General features: G+C 40.5%; 1 long non-coding RNA gene across 1 annotated transcript in view; it reads right to left on the minus strand.

The window, feature by feature from the left end:
• Positions 1–6368: 6368 nt before the first annotated feature.
• LOC140850100 (uncharacterized) overlaps positions 6369–17201 on the minus strand; it is a 45837-nt gene continuing 35004 nt past the window's right edge. Inside the window, exon 3 of the long non-coding RNA XR_012132853.1 lies at positions 6369–7186. This is a non-coding gene — a long non-coding RNA (uncharacterized lncRNA). The remainder of the gene's footprint in view (positions 7187–17201) is intronic.

Genomic DNA, 17201 nt, shown 5'->3' on the forward strand with positions numbered 1-17201 from the left:
GGTTCAATGAATTAGAAGAGCAGGTGGTAACAAGAGTAAGCAAATAGTTCCTGGAATTTAAGAACTCAGGCATTGTGCAGTCCTGAGTAATCATCCAGTGTAGGAATGTGGGTAAGATTCACCTCAGTTCTGTCATGTTGGGAAGGGTTTTAGTACCCAGTGCAAGTCAGGGAAAGAATGCTATGACAGATTCTCAAGGGTCTAAGGATATAGGCATTTTGGCAATAATGTCATGTGTTTGCCATCCACAGTGCAGAATGTGGTCACAGGAATGCTGGCTAATGAGGAATGGTGGTAAAGATACAGAACTCAGAGAACAAATGCTATAGGACCAGGTTGTTTATGGGCCTCCAAACACAAACGCTTAAATTTTCCAACAACACAACAGACCTTGAACTGGAAGATTCAGAAGCCTAAGTCCTCAGTGAAAGAAGGAGAGTGGCCAGGAATCTGGAGCATGGAGACAGGGTTAGGTGTCAGACCTCAAAAATGGAGAGGGCGAAGCCTGTGGAGGAAGAGAAAGTAATAATGCGGAGCTGAGAGAATGCAGTGCTGGCCACACATAACACAAAGACAACAGTTTTTGAAGAAGACGAGGTTGAAGGAAGGTTAATTAGAATGGAAAGAAAGATTCCAGAAGATGTGGGGAGAGGATGGTGCAGGTCAGAATTAGGAAGAAATATGGGAGAAGATGCAGAATAGTGAATGAGAAGTTAGCTGGTAAGAGTGGTTGGTGTTGTGGGCCACTGATGGCCAAAGGTGGGGGGGATTCCAAACAGGTGCAGGTGAATACACATCTTCTCTTAGAGAATGTGAAAAGGGTTTATTTCCCTGTAGAGCTGGCATTTGAGGCTGTCTACAGTGGCAAGGAGCCTCCCCTTCTCTGCTCAGATGGCAGGGATAAAAACAATCCCAATCTTTGGGGATCATGTGAAATCAGGGTGATGGTGTCCCAGAGAATGTCCATCATATCACACATGTCTATGAAAACAATGGTCATGAGGCTGCATTTCCTGGTTGTGTCATGCAGGATACGATGAAGAAGTGTCTTCAAAGTCACAGAATCCTTAACTGAGTATCCCTCAGCTCCCAGGGCATCTTTCCTTATAGGAAAGTCTCAGAGCAGCTTACATTCTTCCATGACACCAACAAAGTCATCTTTCTGTGCTCTTGCAACTCCCTCTGTGCTCCAGAGCACACACACACATACCCCACCTGTTGGCTCTACTCATCAAGGTTGTTGTAGCCAGGAGCGTCCCTGGGGACCTTACATGGTCACCGACCCCATGATCCTGGGTGTTCACTTGTCAGAGCTCCTAGTGTTGAACTGATCTGTCTTCCCTCAGCCTTTGCCCCCAAGGTAAATACTCTCTTTATGTCAGGCTATAAAACAGGACTTGTTACTTTAGTTTCTGGCATCACCCTCTAGGGTACAGCTCCTTCACCTGACCTGGTCAGCTTATTTCAATCACTGTTTCCATAAGAACTAGACACAAGTCCCTCGGGGACCCTTGAGTGACAACCTAAGTTTCTGCAGGGAGAGCTTCTAATCCTGGGGCGAAGGGGTGTCAGGTAAGGCAACAGGAGTCAGGCCTCTGACAAGAGGGAAATGTCAGAGAGTCTGGTTAGGAGAGTTTTTATGGGAAGGGGAGTTCAGAACAAAAGCAGTAGAGTAAAGGGCTGGAAACATCCCAGGGGCAGCACCTCATTAGAGAGTGAGGGTTATGGTGTCAGCATCTCAGAAATGGAATGTTTTCTCCGATGCCAGACTGCTCAGATCCCAGGTGACGGACTGGCAGTAACTAACGCAGTCATACAAGACCACCCTCCATTTCAGATGCCAGTTGCAAGTCCAGGTGGCTACATGTGTTTCTGACACAACTGGCTATACATTAGAGGTTCCAACAATCCTTGGGTTAGATTAATTTGCTAGAGCAGCTCACAGAACTCAGGAAACCAATGAGTCACTAGATCACTGGTTTATTATAAAAGGATACAACTCAGGAAGAGCCAGCTAGAAGCCATGCAGAGGGCCAGGCCCAAGAGCTTCCATGTCCTCATCAGGACGCCAGTCTCCTTGGATGTCTAGTTGTTCACCATCCGGGAAACTCGCTGACCCCATCCTTTACAGGTTTTTGGAGGCGTCGTTACATTGACATGATTGATTAAATCATTGGCCATGGTGACTGAACTCAATTTCCAGCCCCTCTTTCCTCCCCAAGTTCAGGGTTGGAAATGAAGTTTCAACACTAATGCCCTGGTTGGCTCCACAGGTGACCATCCCTCATCCTTAGACCACCAGGGTCTTTCCAAAAGCCACCTCGTTAACATATCAAAAGCTATCTTTAGCACTCTCTTCACTTGGGAACTTTCCATGGTTTCAGCTCTATGCCGGAAATGGGATGAAGACCAATTATATAATTCTTATAAATCACAGTATCATACTGGTTTTTTAGCTCAAATCAGGATCTAAACAAGGTTTTGAATCCTGTCTTTTAACAAGTTTAAAGTTAATTTGTCTTTTAACAAGTTTAAAGCTAAGGTTAATTTGTATACTGGGATCCTCAAAATGGAGGCCACCCCAGTTGCCCAGCCCAAGTCATAAATCTAAGTCAGGAACTTACAGGAAATGCTCACTGTCAAGGAAACCTGACATATGCCAATGCCAGTCCTCCAACTCAGGTTAGCTAGCTTACCTGGAAAATATGACCTGCTGGTCCTATAGGAAAGCCCTGACCTCCTAACCAATCCTGCACTGGGTCAACTTGCCTCTTCTAATGCTCTATAAAAATTGCTCTTGACCCATATCTTTCAGGAAGAGTGCCCCACAGATAGATTTTCCTCCCTTGAATAAAAGACATCAATCTCATTGCTACATTGTTTTGTTTTGCTATTTGTTTGACATCAACATAATCTAATTACCCAGATTTTGAAGTGTCTATTTCTGCTATCAGACTTTCTGTCTTGAAAAATAACTATTTTGTAAAATGAACAATATGAATTTATCATGGAGAAATTAGAGAAAAAGAATAAGCAAAAAGTAAAACATAAATCCTTTGTAATCCTGTCAAATAACCATTGGTAGCCAATGTTAGTATTTTAGTGTATATGCTTCTGAATATGTATCTGTTGATCATAAACCTGAAGCACAATGAGAAGAAAATGAGAGTTTATTTGGGATCAAAGAATTGCAATTCAGGGAACACAGATTGAGTTAAAAAACCTAAATAATGTCCCCACTTGTAGGGTGAAAGCAAAGGGTTTTATGAGGAAAAGGAAGGAGTGAGGTACAGTTACATGAATTAAGAGAGAAAAGAAGGGTTTTGGGGGGTGTTCTAACAAGCTAATGGACTCTGAGTTCCACTTTGTTTGGCTACTGATTCTATCTTCAAAAAGTCCACAACTATCAGACCTGTGATGGGGACGTTTGTTCCCCCACTGACTTTTTAGACAATTGCTAAAAATCATTACCATCTTGCCCAGTTCAGAGGTTTCAGCTCAGTTCAAACAAAGGTGAATCAGATGGTTTCTCTGCAGTGGCTCCTTCCACCCCATGTTAAAATGACTCCAGTCATGTCAGTCTTTCACACGATAGGCTTTAGATTTAAATTCAGCTTCCAGGATGGTTCTGTGATGAGTGGGCTTCATCATTTATTTATAATTTACTTTCCTCATATGCTTTTGGGATCAGCTGGAGATCTTGGGGCAGCTCTCCACTGCTGCCAAAACTTACCTTACAAAGTTCAGTTCATGACTGAAAAGAAACAAACTTCGTAACACTGAGATTACCCGTGTTGGGTTTGAACACATTGCTAATGGAGCATAGTTCTCAAGTCAACCGGGGCTCACAGGGACCTGTCTGCCTGTCCACCCCTAGGACATGCAGCTGTCATGAACACTTCCAGGGACTGGTCTGTGGTCCGACCTTCATGGGGCCTGATTAGGGTCAACCAAAAATATTGTCCTGGGGTTCTCAGAGTTTTTGCTGAATAAGCTGGGGAGATGCCCAAGGTTCTGCAAGCCCAATGCCAGGTTTCAGGATGCTGGAGGAAGAGTCTGTATTGCCCTAAATATTTTAACTCACTGGCTCTGAGTCTCAGTCACCAATTGTGGTCATTTTACATGTCTGCAATTCTTTGCCCATCTCTCCCTCAAAAGGTGGAGCTCAGCTCCTCTCTCCTTGAGCATGAGTGGACTTAGGGATTTTCTTCTAACAAGTGGAATGTGGCAGATGTGACAGCATGTGACCCTGAGACAAGTCATGGAAGGCATCATGTCATACCTTCCTCCCAGCTCCCCCAAACCCCTTGCTCCTGGCAGGTGCCATGGGAGCCAGCTGCCATGCGCCGCCCACCAACAGCCGTGTGAGCGAGCCATTTGGAGGCAGAACCTCCAGCCTTCACCAAGCGTTCAGATGACTGGCCACCATAATGACAGCACCCTCAGGACAGTCCCTGAGTGAGAACCCCTCAAGTAAGAGCTCCAAGATTCTGGACCCTGTGGGATAATGTGTGTGTATTGTTCTTAGCCACTAAGTTTTGGAATAACTTGTTATGCAGCAATTGATAACTAATATACCAATGAAGAAGTATTTTTCAGGGGGAAACATAAAGAAGGAGGGTGGGTCTGCACTGAAGGGGTCAGGAGAGTGTCTGAGAGAAGAGGGATATGAAGAGGTGGTATTTCACTGGCAGAACCTCTCAAGAACACACATACGTGGCTGAGTAAATTTCTAGATTAGGCCTCTCAGTTCCTTAAACTTCATTTTCTTCATAATCCAAAGATGATCAGGTTGTCAGGACTGGTGGACAGATGGTAATAACAATGCTCTCCTTTACTGAAGTCACACTCCATGCTCGGCACTCTTCTAAGCACATTATGCATATGAAATTATTTAATCATCACTACAACCCTCTGCAGTAGGTTGCACAACTGTGAAAACTGAGTTACAGAAAAATGAAGTCATTTCTTCCACATCACAGACCTGGTATTGGTAGGTTCCCAGTCCAGGCAGCCAGGCTCCAGAGACCACACGTAGCCACAACTCTATGCAGCACATGACACGAATCTCTGAGAAGAACCACAGTTTGCTAATTAGTGGTTGTTGTGAGGTGGGGAGACCCATTTCTACTCATCCAAATATGTCTGTAATTCAGGGTACCCCTCTTCTCAGGAACAAGACAGCACAGGTTCTTGGAACTTGGAGGAGCATGGGATTTGACAGCTGAAGTTGAACACATGGAGCCTTGAAGATGAGGGAGTCAGATTATTCAGAAACTTAAATGGTATTTAGTAGCATTAATTTATCACCCAGAATATAGAATAAAGTTCAGAATTTATTCTATACACACTATTTTTCTCAACAATCACATTTCTTAAAATATAGAGGCTCTCAGTCCTACTGTGTATGAGGCAAATGAGGGAGTAATCAAGACACATGGTAGAGGAGGAATTTGCTTTCACAAGCGCTTGATCAGGCCTAGTGTTATCCTCGTGCATTTATTACAAATAGGCTGTTTATTGGTCTGTTATCCTTCCTGCTCCTGGCTTGTTAGCCACCTGAAAGCAAGGACTTTGCCCATTATCTTACTGCTGTTTCCCGGACCTCAATGGGCATTTGTCATATAGAGGACACTCCATGAAACTTGTCTGAATGAATGAATGAATGAATGAATGTCACCATTCTGTGCTGTGAACCATAATGAATGTGAAATGACGCAAGAGAAGGAAGATTCACAATAGGTCAGCTTAATAGCTACTCTTTTAATTCTCTAAATGATGTCGGAAAATGAACATTTCTGGGTGATAAATCAATGCTCCTAAATGCCATTCATCAGAATTCTTGCCAAAATCAGCTCAATAAACTATGGAATGCACACTGTACATCTAACTGAATGTGTGCAAACCAGGCACATAATGATACAAGTGTGCACTTTGTGGATTGGAGTTAATGCAAAAAAGTGTAGTATTAACTAAAGACAAGGGAGACAATGACACATTCCCTACACGGCAGATCTATACACCATTATAAGGAATTTGGAAGTGAAATGAAAGAGGTTTTATTTATGGAAAAAGAGAGAAAAGAAGGAAATGGAGAGGGCATGACTGGTTCCATTTATATCTGTGCCTTTATGTTTTACCTCCAAATTGTGACCTAAGGTTAGAAATCAAGATAATAAAAGTTTTAAAATGCATTGCCTTAACTTTCCCCTTAGATGACGTGACGGAAGATAGAAGAAAGCACCAAAACAAAACCTCTCTGGCAGAGACTTCTCATTACTTTTCATTTTATTTCCTAGCATTCAAAGACAGCAATACAGTTTTTACTTGTCTGACAATTTAGAAAGGAGACAGAGCCTGGGGTCAAATAGCAGTAATGGAAGCTGAGAGGCCACAGGGAGAAAGTCTTTTTTGAGCAGGTATTTTGGAAGGGCTCTAAATGATGCAGCAAGCCTGGTGCACAGGCCCTCTGTGCTCAAATCACAGCTCCCTGGAGTGCATGCCCCAGCTCTGGAGGGAGCAATCAATGCTCCTAATGACTTGCATTTGGAGCTTTTGACAGAGGGGTTGGCCACTGAACCCAAGTTGGAGGGAATTAGTCTCCAGTTTAGTAGATTTCTTGCTGAATATCTACTCCCCAGGTTCACTGCCAAAAAGGAAGCCATGCTAGGTACTTAGCCTTTTCCCCCTTCCTTTATTAAAATGGTACAGATATGAAAAAAAAAATAGTCACAGACATTCTCTACAATACATAACAGGCATCTAACCCCAGAGATCTCCAGATGTGTAATGAGAAATAGAAGGCAAATGGATCCTACAGGTGATCGCCTGGACTCCTCCAACATAGGACATTTTAGGCTTCTATGAAGTCAGGAAGTTAGTCCATAAAATGAACTTAGGCAAATAATTCTATCTGCAACATTTCCCAGGGCTCTCAGTGAAGAGTGAACTCTGCATCGGGGTTCTCCTTGGCTCTGCTTCAGCTTCCCCGGGTCACGGTCATCTACAGAGCCAGTAAGACGGTCCAGGGTCTGAGAACAGGCGAAGCGAGGACCCAAGGCCGGATGCCGCCCCCTGGAGCGCCGCGGGGGGCGGTCAGGGGCTGGTGGGGGCTGCGACTCCCCTCCGGCGGGACGGCAGAGAGGGCCACGGCAGCAGTCACTCTTCATTCAGGGCCAGCGGGGTCCTGCTAGGAGAAGGTATTGCTGGGGAAGGAGGGGGGCTGAACTGGTCTTGGCCCCCTCCCTCTCTTGTTAGTTCAGGGACCATGAGCCTCAGTGTCCTCATCTGTCAAATGTGGACGATTAAAGAATGTATAAATGGAATATTATTCAGCTGTAAGAAGAAAAGAAATCCTACCATTTGCAACAACGTGGATGGAGCTACAGGGTATTATGCTCTGTGAAATAAGCCAGGTGGAAAAAGACAAGTACCAAATGATTTCACTCATCTGTGGAGTATAACAATGAATCAAAACTGAAGGAACAAAACAGCAGCAGACTCACAGACTCCAAGGGACTAGCGGTTACCAAAAGGAAAGGTGGTGGGGAGGGTGGGTGGGAAGGGAGGGAGAAGGGGATTAAGGGATATTAGAATCAGCACACATAAGTTGGGGGGTCACAGGAAGGCAGTATAGCACAGAGAAGACAAATAGTGACTTTATAGCATCTTACTATGCTGATGAACAGTGACTACAATGGGGTATGTAGGGGGGACTCAATAATATGGATGAATGTAGTAACCACAATGTTGCTCATGTGAAACCTTCATAAGATTGCATATTAATGGCAACTTAATAAAAAAAATCATCAGAAAAAAATCACTGGAAAAAAAATTTACAAGTGGACTTAGACTGGTTCCTACTGTACAGGGGATGTGCAGTAAATGCCAATTTCTGATTACCTTTCTTAGTACCTTTTCTTAGATACAGAGTGAAAGACCGTATGGATTTGGCAAGATGAATATGTCTGCAACAGGTCATAGAGCACACTATTCATGCCATAAAAAAGATGCTAATAGGAAGATTTCAAGGAGGAGACATTTGCTAGATGAATCAAGCCTTCTGGAAAGTGCTATTCGGGAAAGTAGCTCGGGGACCCTGTGGGTAAAATTGCAATATTTCCAGACTCTCTCACCTGGCCTTAGTGCATCTTCATATCAATAGGTGTTTCCAAGCAGTGGGGAGAAGTAGTCCATCTCCATAACATAGGTGGTTACAAGGGGGAGCAAGGGCGTATCTGGACCAGAGAGTCTGGGTGGGGTCCCTTTTTGCAGCCGGGTTGTGAGAGACACAGCAAGCAGAAGTGGATGATGGCTTGTAAGCAATAAATGGGTTTCTTCTACTTTATTTCTCCCTTTGACTGATACCTGCTTCAAAGGTAATTTGTCCTGGGCTGGGAACATATTCCCCCTGACCCCACCTGGCTTTATAGCCCCTCTGTCTGTCTCCTGTGTATCTTCCTTCGCATGCCACTCAAACTTCAGCTCTCATCTTTGCTCCCTCTCCACATTAAATCCTCCAAACACTTGATCCTCACATTTCCTTTACAACCCTGGATTGTCCAACTGCTCCATTCTCTGATTTCTCCCTTTCTGTCCCACGGCAGTGGCCTGCTCCCAGCCCCCAGTCTGAGAGACCTAACCTCACTGTGGGTGGCCCCACTGCCGTACTCCATTCAGAAGGTAATCTCTCCCAGTGGTGTGACAGAGATGACAAGAAATATTAGGTGCAATAGAGCAAAAGATAGTCTTCCCCCACCCACCCACGTCATGGATCTGCCTATATACTAGCTACTGTGGCCCTATGCTCTGAGTAAGGCCTAAAGTATAAACACCATAATAGGAATCTGAGCAATTTTCATTTCCATAATTAAGACTTACAGATGTCATTTGAAATCATCACTGTCCTTTGAGTGCTTCAGGTTTTAAAAAGGCACCCTGTTAGAATCTGGGAGGGTTAGCTGGGACTCCAGCTAATCTTCCATCAGATACAGAATATGTCTTTTGGAGGAACCAATATCATTATAACCCAAACATGCAAAACTGAATCGAGTCAGCAACCTTTCAGCTGTTTCAGTTTTTAAAATTAATTCTGTGCTCAAGACCTGTGAGGAAGAAAAAGAAATAAAGAGTAATCTTGCCTTGTGAAGAAATTGCTGCTCAACCCTGGATGTGGTAACGAGTAGAGGAGAAAACAACAGCCTGGCTAAGAGTGTTAAATTATTACTACACTGTGCATATGCAGTGGCAGTGTGTGTAGCATGTCAGTTGTTTTAAGCCTAGGGAAATGTGGTGATTAACATAAAACACAGGGATTCTCCCCACCCAGTATCAAGAATATAATTCAACTGTGTAAATAAATCCTTATACTGAGAATCAAATGCATGGTGAATTAAAAGCCATGGAGAAGCCTGTCTCTGGCACTGGGTTCTTTTCCCTTTCTTTACCCTAAAACTGAATATATTCTGAATCTAAGTCGTGAATCTCTGGCCCTCTTACCAAAGCATCCCAACGTTAGGTCTAATGTACTGTGGTGGCTCCACGTCAGATCCATCATCGTCCTGAACTCCACGCCAACTTTCCCAATCGCTTTTTGGACTTGGATGACATACCAAAGTCCATGTTCTCCATTGGGAATCTCTTGCTGAAACGTCTGTTTCTTCCTGGGGGCTGACATCGGCTCTCTTGCATAACACTTAATCTTGACTCCTTAACATTTTTGGTAGAAAGGGAGGCACTGCCAGTTTTAGTCCACTTAAGAGATTCTCTCTACCACAGGTCCATTGCTATGAACATTTCTAGACCACACTTCTGGGACCCTCCCAAAGGAAAAGCCATGACCCAAACTCCCCTTGACTATGTCATGCTTGCTTTTCAATTCTCAGAGTATAAATCTTAGAGACCTCAACTTTCAAGGCTGTATGTCACATTCATTATTACAGTGAAATATTTCCAAATACAAAAGACTGAGTACTTTTTCCTATGTATCTTCTTTTCAAAGTTCCTTTGTTATTATCCTAAGATAATTCCTACATTGAGAAAAGGAATTGGTCCCCTTATATCACAATGGGTACAAAATCACATATTTAAGTTTTTAAAAATCTCAGAGATTAGGTATACTTTTCCAATTGAATTTTTTACCTTTTTTGGTAAAAATTTAGTTGTGAACTGATGTTTTATGAGAATATATACTTAAATGCTGCAAGCACTAGGCTGAATTCCAGCAAACATACACTTAAAACTCAGTAACTTTTAGTAGTGGATGGAGGATTTTTTTTTTGAAACAGAGTCATTAATATGTACATATGGACAAGAAATCCCAATCTTAAACACCCATTCCTTTTCCTTTTTAACAGCTTTAAATACATAGGAACAGACTGTAAGTGAAGCCACTTGTTTTCATCTGTAGTGTAAGCCAGAAATCTTTCTTTATTGTAAGTCAAGAAGAGAACATTAAACACTTAATAAAAAATAAATGTTACTTTCCTTTTATCAAAGTTAGACATACTTTAGGGGGAGAGGGATGGCTGGAGCAATGATTTCTTTTTTCATTTTTGGCGGGGGTGGGAGTGAGGCCTTAGAGCTATTTTGAACATCAGAGAAGAAATTTCTAATTAACTTTATTTTGTATCAATGCACATTTTGACAAGACTGGAGATACTGAAACTCCAGATTTTGATCAGGTGCACACTTTCACGACTTATGTAAGAGTATTTGTAGAATTAGTCAATCACACAATTAGTCTTTCTAACGATTCACTCAACAAGGACAAATCTCTGTTGATAAGAAACCTTCTCCTCCCAAAGAAAGTGAGATTTCCCCATGAATTATGAAGAGGCTGTCCTCACGAGCTGCTGTTTAATAGTATCTGTTGGGCTGCTGCTCTGAAGCGCCTCCTAATGCATCTGCTCCTGAATTAGTAATAGGTTTCCAACCTCCACATGGTTCCTTCAGTGTTCAATCTTTTATTGTACGGCGGCTGAGGCAAGATTAGACTAACATGGCTTCCCTCTCCTTTATTTCTTTTTACTTATTTTTTTAAGTATCACAAAAAATGCAACATAAATTTATAATGATCTTGGTTGAGATGTCTACTTCCAGTGTTTTTTTACTATAGCACAAAATGTTTTTATTCTCCCCAGAAACCCTGAATTTACTTTCACCTCAACCAGGCTTTACTAATGCTTCTGAGTTCATTGCTCTTGAAAAACATTCAGATGACATTTGAGAGAGAAAATCTGATTCTTTTTAAAATGTAGAGGGGACAAAAAAAAGTATTGGCCCCAACCAACACGCTGTTAAGCTTGAACATTGCATGAGGTGGTTCTCAGCCAATCCTGGAATAATGCTACAAGAAGGACCCCTGTGAATCACCTTGGAAGGAAAAGAACGTAGGGGTGCTTGGGCTCCGCCCTTGACATTTTCACTGAGTAAGCCTGGAATGCAGCTCAGGCATTCAACTAAGGAATTCTCCTTTAAAAAGACATATTAACTATTTCCAGAAGAAAAATTTGTTCTTTTCTCAAAATGAAAACTATGGGGTGGCATTCTGGAGCAAGGAAATATTAAGAATGGTTTGGATCAGGGTCCTCTGCTTATGCAAGTATTAACTTTTTATGACTGAAATTCACCTGTAAGGTGGGATATACTCTCATAGCAAACCTTCTTCCTGTATCTTTAACTTCCTTCTATCTGTAAATTAATAAACACAATTCTGTTTAGTTTTATATATTTATATATTTATATATATATTTATATTATATTAGTTTCCCCTATTTTGCAAGTTTAACCATATGGAACTTGGACTCCCCATTTGACTTGGAATGCCTTTTTCTCTAGTTTATCTAATCAAGTCTCTGACCCTCCTACTACTCTATGACTTACTGGAAAAGTTTTACAGGAAAGAAAATTGTAAAAAGGAGGGAGTACCACTGCTCTGTGCTGAGGGTTCAGCACCCACCATCTCCCTGTTTTACCCTTGGGAACCTAGAGAAAGTGCCGATCACCCCTCAGGGCGATAAATGTCCATTGTCTCCCTGGGTTTTCTGTTTCTTGTCCTGGATATGACATCATAGCAAAGTTGTGAACTTAACCAGACACCCAGGAATAGAGTGGCCTAGTGAGGGCACTCCAGACCACTAGAACCCGCAGGGTAAATGGCTCCCAGGTTAGTTCAACCTTGATTGTAAAGGATGAAATAGGAACATCATCTCTGAGGAACACTGGCTTCTTCTATTCATTAAATATATTTGTACCTTGGGAAATTATTCAAAAACTGTCTAGTCCAGAGCTCTGAGGCCTGAAAATATTTCCCTTTGATTCTCTGCATGAGTTACCCAGGGGACATTTTTATTTTAGACCTAGATTTTTAAAAGTGAGTTACAGCTGGCCTACCATGAATGGTTGATTCCATTAAGAGAGGAACTTTTATTTCCTTACCTTCATCTTATTTTATATTTCTGTGTCCCTTTACTAAAGCAGTTTACTTGGATCTTGCCATGATGACTCTTAAACATTTGATTGTAAAATTAATAAGGACTAAACTCAGATTAATTTTTGAAGCATCACTTGAATAATGCAAACTCATTTCTCTGAAGTCTTCACTTTCTCCTCATGGCCCCTAGATGGAATTCTTCAGAGCAAGCTCCAAACCTTTCCAAGAGACGCTCCGGGGCTCCCCTATCTCCTTCCGCACCCAGGGCACTTGGATCCCTGTGGTTGCTGCCTTTGTTTCTCTGCAGGCCTCTCTTCAGACTTTCGTTTCTCATACTTTTGTTTCCTTTGGATCCACTTTCTCTAAGGTCCATGCATCTAAATTAGAAACGGAAACTTTCTGATGAATATAATGCCCTTGAGAGAGAACTTCAATGGGAACTTTTGGAAACCAGGGAAAATCCAGAATCTGTCAATACAAGTCATTTTTTCTTTGTTTTTGTTCTGACTTTTAATTCAATCTATGGCCAAATTCATGCTTTCTTGATTATGGTAGCTTTAGAGTAATTCATGACACTGGGTAGTGTGGGTTTCCAACTTTTGTCCTTTTTCAAGATTCCTTTGGATATTCAAAGTCTTTGCAGTTCCATGACCATTTTAGCAACAACTTGTTAATCATCTCTACCAAAAAAGCCTTCTGAGATTTTGACAATGAACTTTTTTTACTAAAAATATATCAAAGCTCTGGATAATTAGTCCAAAAGTCTGGATCCCACATCTGAGATCTGCTGGTAACTAGGTAAGTAATACGTTTGTGAATTGGAGATGTGATTTAGGGTTCATGCTGTGAGTGCCTAGATAGGTGGCCCAGGGCCCAATCTTGGCACTCACATTTACTAGCTGTGTGATACCCTCAGTGTATTCAACTATATCTCCTCTGCCTCATAGTTAAAATAGGGATAATAATAGCATTTATTTCATGAGGTGGCTACAAGGTAGATGAGTGAATATAGAGAAAATTTTTCCAACAGGTTTGGTATGCAATATTTCACAAACATTTGGCTTGAATTATTTTTTTATTTTCATTATTTCTTTCAATTTCAATTAAACCTTATTACTGAATTTCTTTTTTTAACTTTAGATTATTTATAAACATTTTCTTGATTTCCAAACACATGATGTTTTGCTAACTATCTTTTAAAATTTATTTCTATCTTAATTGTCTTGTGGTCAGAGAAGGCACTGTATGCTTTTAATCTTTCACAATTTTAAGAGACTTGCTTTATGACTCAATATATGATCAATATTTGTAAGTGGCCCATTTGTCTTTGAAATAATGCTCATTCTGCAGTTGTTGAATGCAATAGTCTATATGTGTCCTTTAGGTCTTATAGCTGGTTGTGTTATTCAAATCTAAATCCTTACCGATATTTTACTGGTTTGTTCTATTACATACCACTAATCATTTATTTACCCTTATATTTCTCCAATTTTTTTCTTTGAAATATTATAAGACTATGTTATTAGATATATTCATGTTTAGCATTGTTATATATTCTGAGTGAATCAAGTATTTTATCATTTTCAGGTGCCTCTTCTTTTATTTTATTTTTTTGCCTAAAGTCTACTTTGATATTAATATTGCTATTTCAATTTTATTTTGGTTTCTGTTTACATGACACATTATTTCTATTCATTTATTTCCAATCTCTCTGTATCCTTGTGTTTTAGATGTGTCCACCCTACATTGCATATAGGTTTTTTAATCAGTCTTAAAAGCTTTATTTTAATTCAAGTTATCCTTCTTTTATATTAAATATAACATCTATCCTCAGATATAGATCTTTAACCTTATTCTGATCATTTCTATTTTTCTTAGTTTATATTCTCTTGTCTCTCTTTTCTTAACTTTTTTGGATTAAAGAAAAGTTTCCATTTTGAGGCAGTTTGGAGGACATACACTCTTCTGATTCTTGTAGCAGTTATTCCTCGGGTTACAGCACGCATCCTGACTCATCAGAGTTGGCCATTACTTGGCACTTTGACCTCTTTCTGGGACAACACAAGGAAAATAGAACACTTAAGTTGTGTTTATTCTCCTCCTGTCATGCAATTTTAATTCTGCCTATGGTATAAACCTTATGAAAATAATGACTGTCAATATCCATTTAATCTACATAGTCTCATTTTCATTCCTTCATGCATTTCTTTTTTTTATCTAGGAGAAGATTTCTTCTGCCTACCCTTTAGACTTCCCTTTAGGTCAAATCTGCTGAATTATTTCAGCTTTTGTTTGCCTGAAAATATATTTAATTCACCTTTATTTTTGAAGGACATTTTTCCTACAAAATAGGATCCAAAATATTGAAGATATTATCCCATGAACTTCAGGTGACTTTGTTCTCTTGAAAGTAATCTTTCTGACTGCTTTTATGATTTTTGTTTTGCTTTTTATCTTCTCCTCCCCTTCTCCCTTTGGCCCACTCAACTTGATTTTGCTCTGATATTTTTAGGTGTGCGTTACGGTCCAGAGTCGACCACCTCTCAAATAGACAGAAGACACTCACGCACGATAATGCAAGTCACACAGCGAGGTTTATTTCCAGGTAGCTGGGGTCCAAGTGTCTGGCCAACACAGCGGGTTTCAACAAGGACCCAGAGCACTCAAAACCAAGGGTTTATATAGCATTTTCAAAAAGCACTTACTCACAGTAATTTTCCATAATTTTTGACTTGTGCCACATCCTGGGGGTTAAGCAAGAGCAAGAAAAGACCACTCCTCAAATGTTAGGGTGGTTTAGCAAGATAAGCTGACTAGTGTACAACTGCCCACAACCCGGTGTCCATGATTAACTTGTTCTTCAAAACCTGTTTATCAAGCCTTACCCAGTTCCTCCTTTCCTGAGTCACACACTCAGAAAATGGCTTCTCGGCCCTTAAAGTGGCCATTCTCATGCTAACCCATTCTTACAGTGTGGATTTCTTTTTATTTTTCTTGCTTGCATATTCTTTGGAATTCTTGAGTCTGTGAATTCTTGATTTTCATTAGTTTTGGAAAGTTCAAAGCCATTATGTATTTTAGGACTTGTAACTGTATCCTGTTTCTTACCTTGTCTTCTGTGTTTTCCACACTTGTATCTTAGGCTTTCTTTTGGATATGCTTCTTCTGATATTTCATCCAGTTCATGAATTTTCTTCTCAAATTTTTCTATCTTCTGTGAACCTTAATGTTGAGTTCTTAAATTTACTTATTATATTTTGATTTCTACAATTATATTTTGTTCTTTTTCAACATACATTTTTGTTTGTTTTCTAGTTCTAGCAAAAATATTCAGATCTGTGCTTTAGCTCCTTGACCATAATAAGAAGAGTTCATTTAAGGTCTATGCCTAATAATTCCAATGTTTGGAGCTCTGTAGATCTGTTTCTACTGTCTATTGTTTCTGCTGGCTCTCCTTCATGTAGTACTGACCCCTATTCTTATTTATCTCCTTTTGGGGGTTGAGGGAAGGTTTCCAAGAATTTTATTTGTGATTTTGTAGAAGAAAACTGAGGCCTGGAGTTATGTCATTTTCCTTTCAAGACAATTTTCATTTGCTTTTGCCACATCCCTTGTTGGGGTCCTAGCAATCCAGACTTATGTTATCCCACTGTCAGAACTTGGCATTCCCAGGCCACTCAAGTGATCTGAGGAAGGGATTCAGTGTGAATGAGCACCAGGTTACTTCCCATTCTCCCTTACCCCTAGGGTACAGTCCTTTAGGACCCAAGCCCAGAGCATGCAGAGTTTACTTGGGGCCTCACCTTTATCGTTCTCAATCTCTTATTCTCTTCTCTCAAACTCCACAAGGGTGTGAAAATGCCAGTTAGACACTCAGCTACCTTTTCTGGATTGGGAATTGTCCTTGGGCTGAAAGATGTCCCAAGTGATGGGCTTATCTTTTTGGCTTTTTTTGGTTTTAGTTTTTGTTGGTTTGGTTTGGGTTTGGGTTGCCTTCTTTCAGACTTTACCTAGCAATCTTCAGCATCTGGCCAGGCCTCTGATAATTTCAAGTGGATTTATTTTATTGTGGTAAAATACGCATAACATAAAATTTACTAATTTAAATCATAAGTACATTCAGATTGTTATGAACCACCACCAATACCCATTTCCAGAACTTTTTCCTCATCCTGAACTGAAAGTCTGTAACCCACTGAACCACAAGTTCCCACTCCCTTCTTCCTCCAGACCTGGTAACCACCACTCTACTTTCTACTCTATGAATTTAATTATTCTTGATACCTCTTATAAGTGGAATCATGCAATATTTGTCCTCTTATGTTCTACTTATTCTATTTATTAATGTCTTCAAGGTTCAGCCATATTATAAAACCTATCAGAATTTTATTCCTTTCTAAGGCTAAATAACATTCTATTGTGTGTATATACTACATTTTGTTTATGTGTTCATCCATAAATGGACATTTTGGTTGCTTCTACCCTTGGCAATTATAAATAATGCTCCTGTGAATGTGAGTGTGTAAATATATCTTTGAGATTCTGCTTTCAGTTCTTTTGGGTATATAAACAAAAGAGTGGCATTGACGAATCATAAGTAATTTTATATTTACATTTTAAGAAACCCCCATATTGTGTTCCACAGTGGCTACACCATTTTATTCCCCTCAGGGATGCATTAGAGCTCCAATTACTCCACATCCTCACAAACTTATTTTTTGTTTTGCTTTCTTTTTAGAATACCATCCTAATGGATGTGAAGTAGTAA

The sequence above is a fragment of the Manis javanica genome, chromosome 6, assembly GCF_040802235.1.
Source record: "Manis javanica isolate MJ-LG chromosome 6, MJ_LKY, whole genome shotgun sequence".
Classification (NCBI taxonomy): Eukaryota; Metazoa; Chordata; class Mammalia; order Pholidota; family Manidae; genus Manis; species Manis javanica.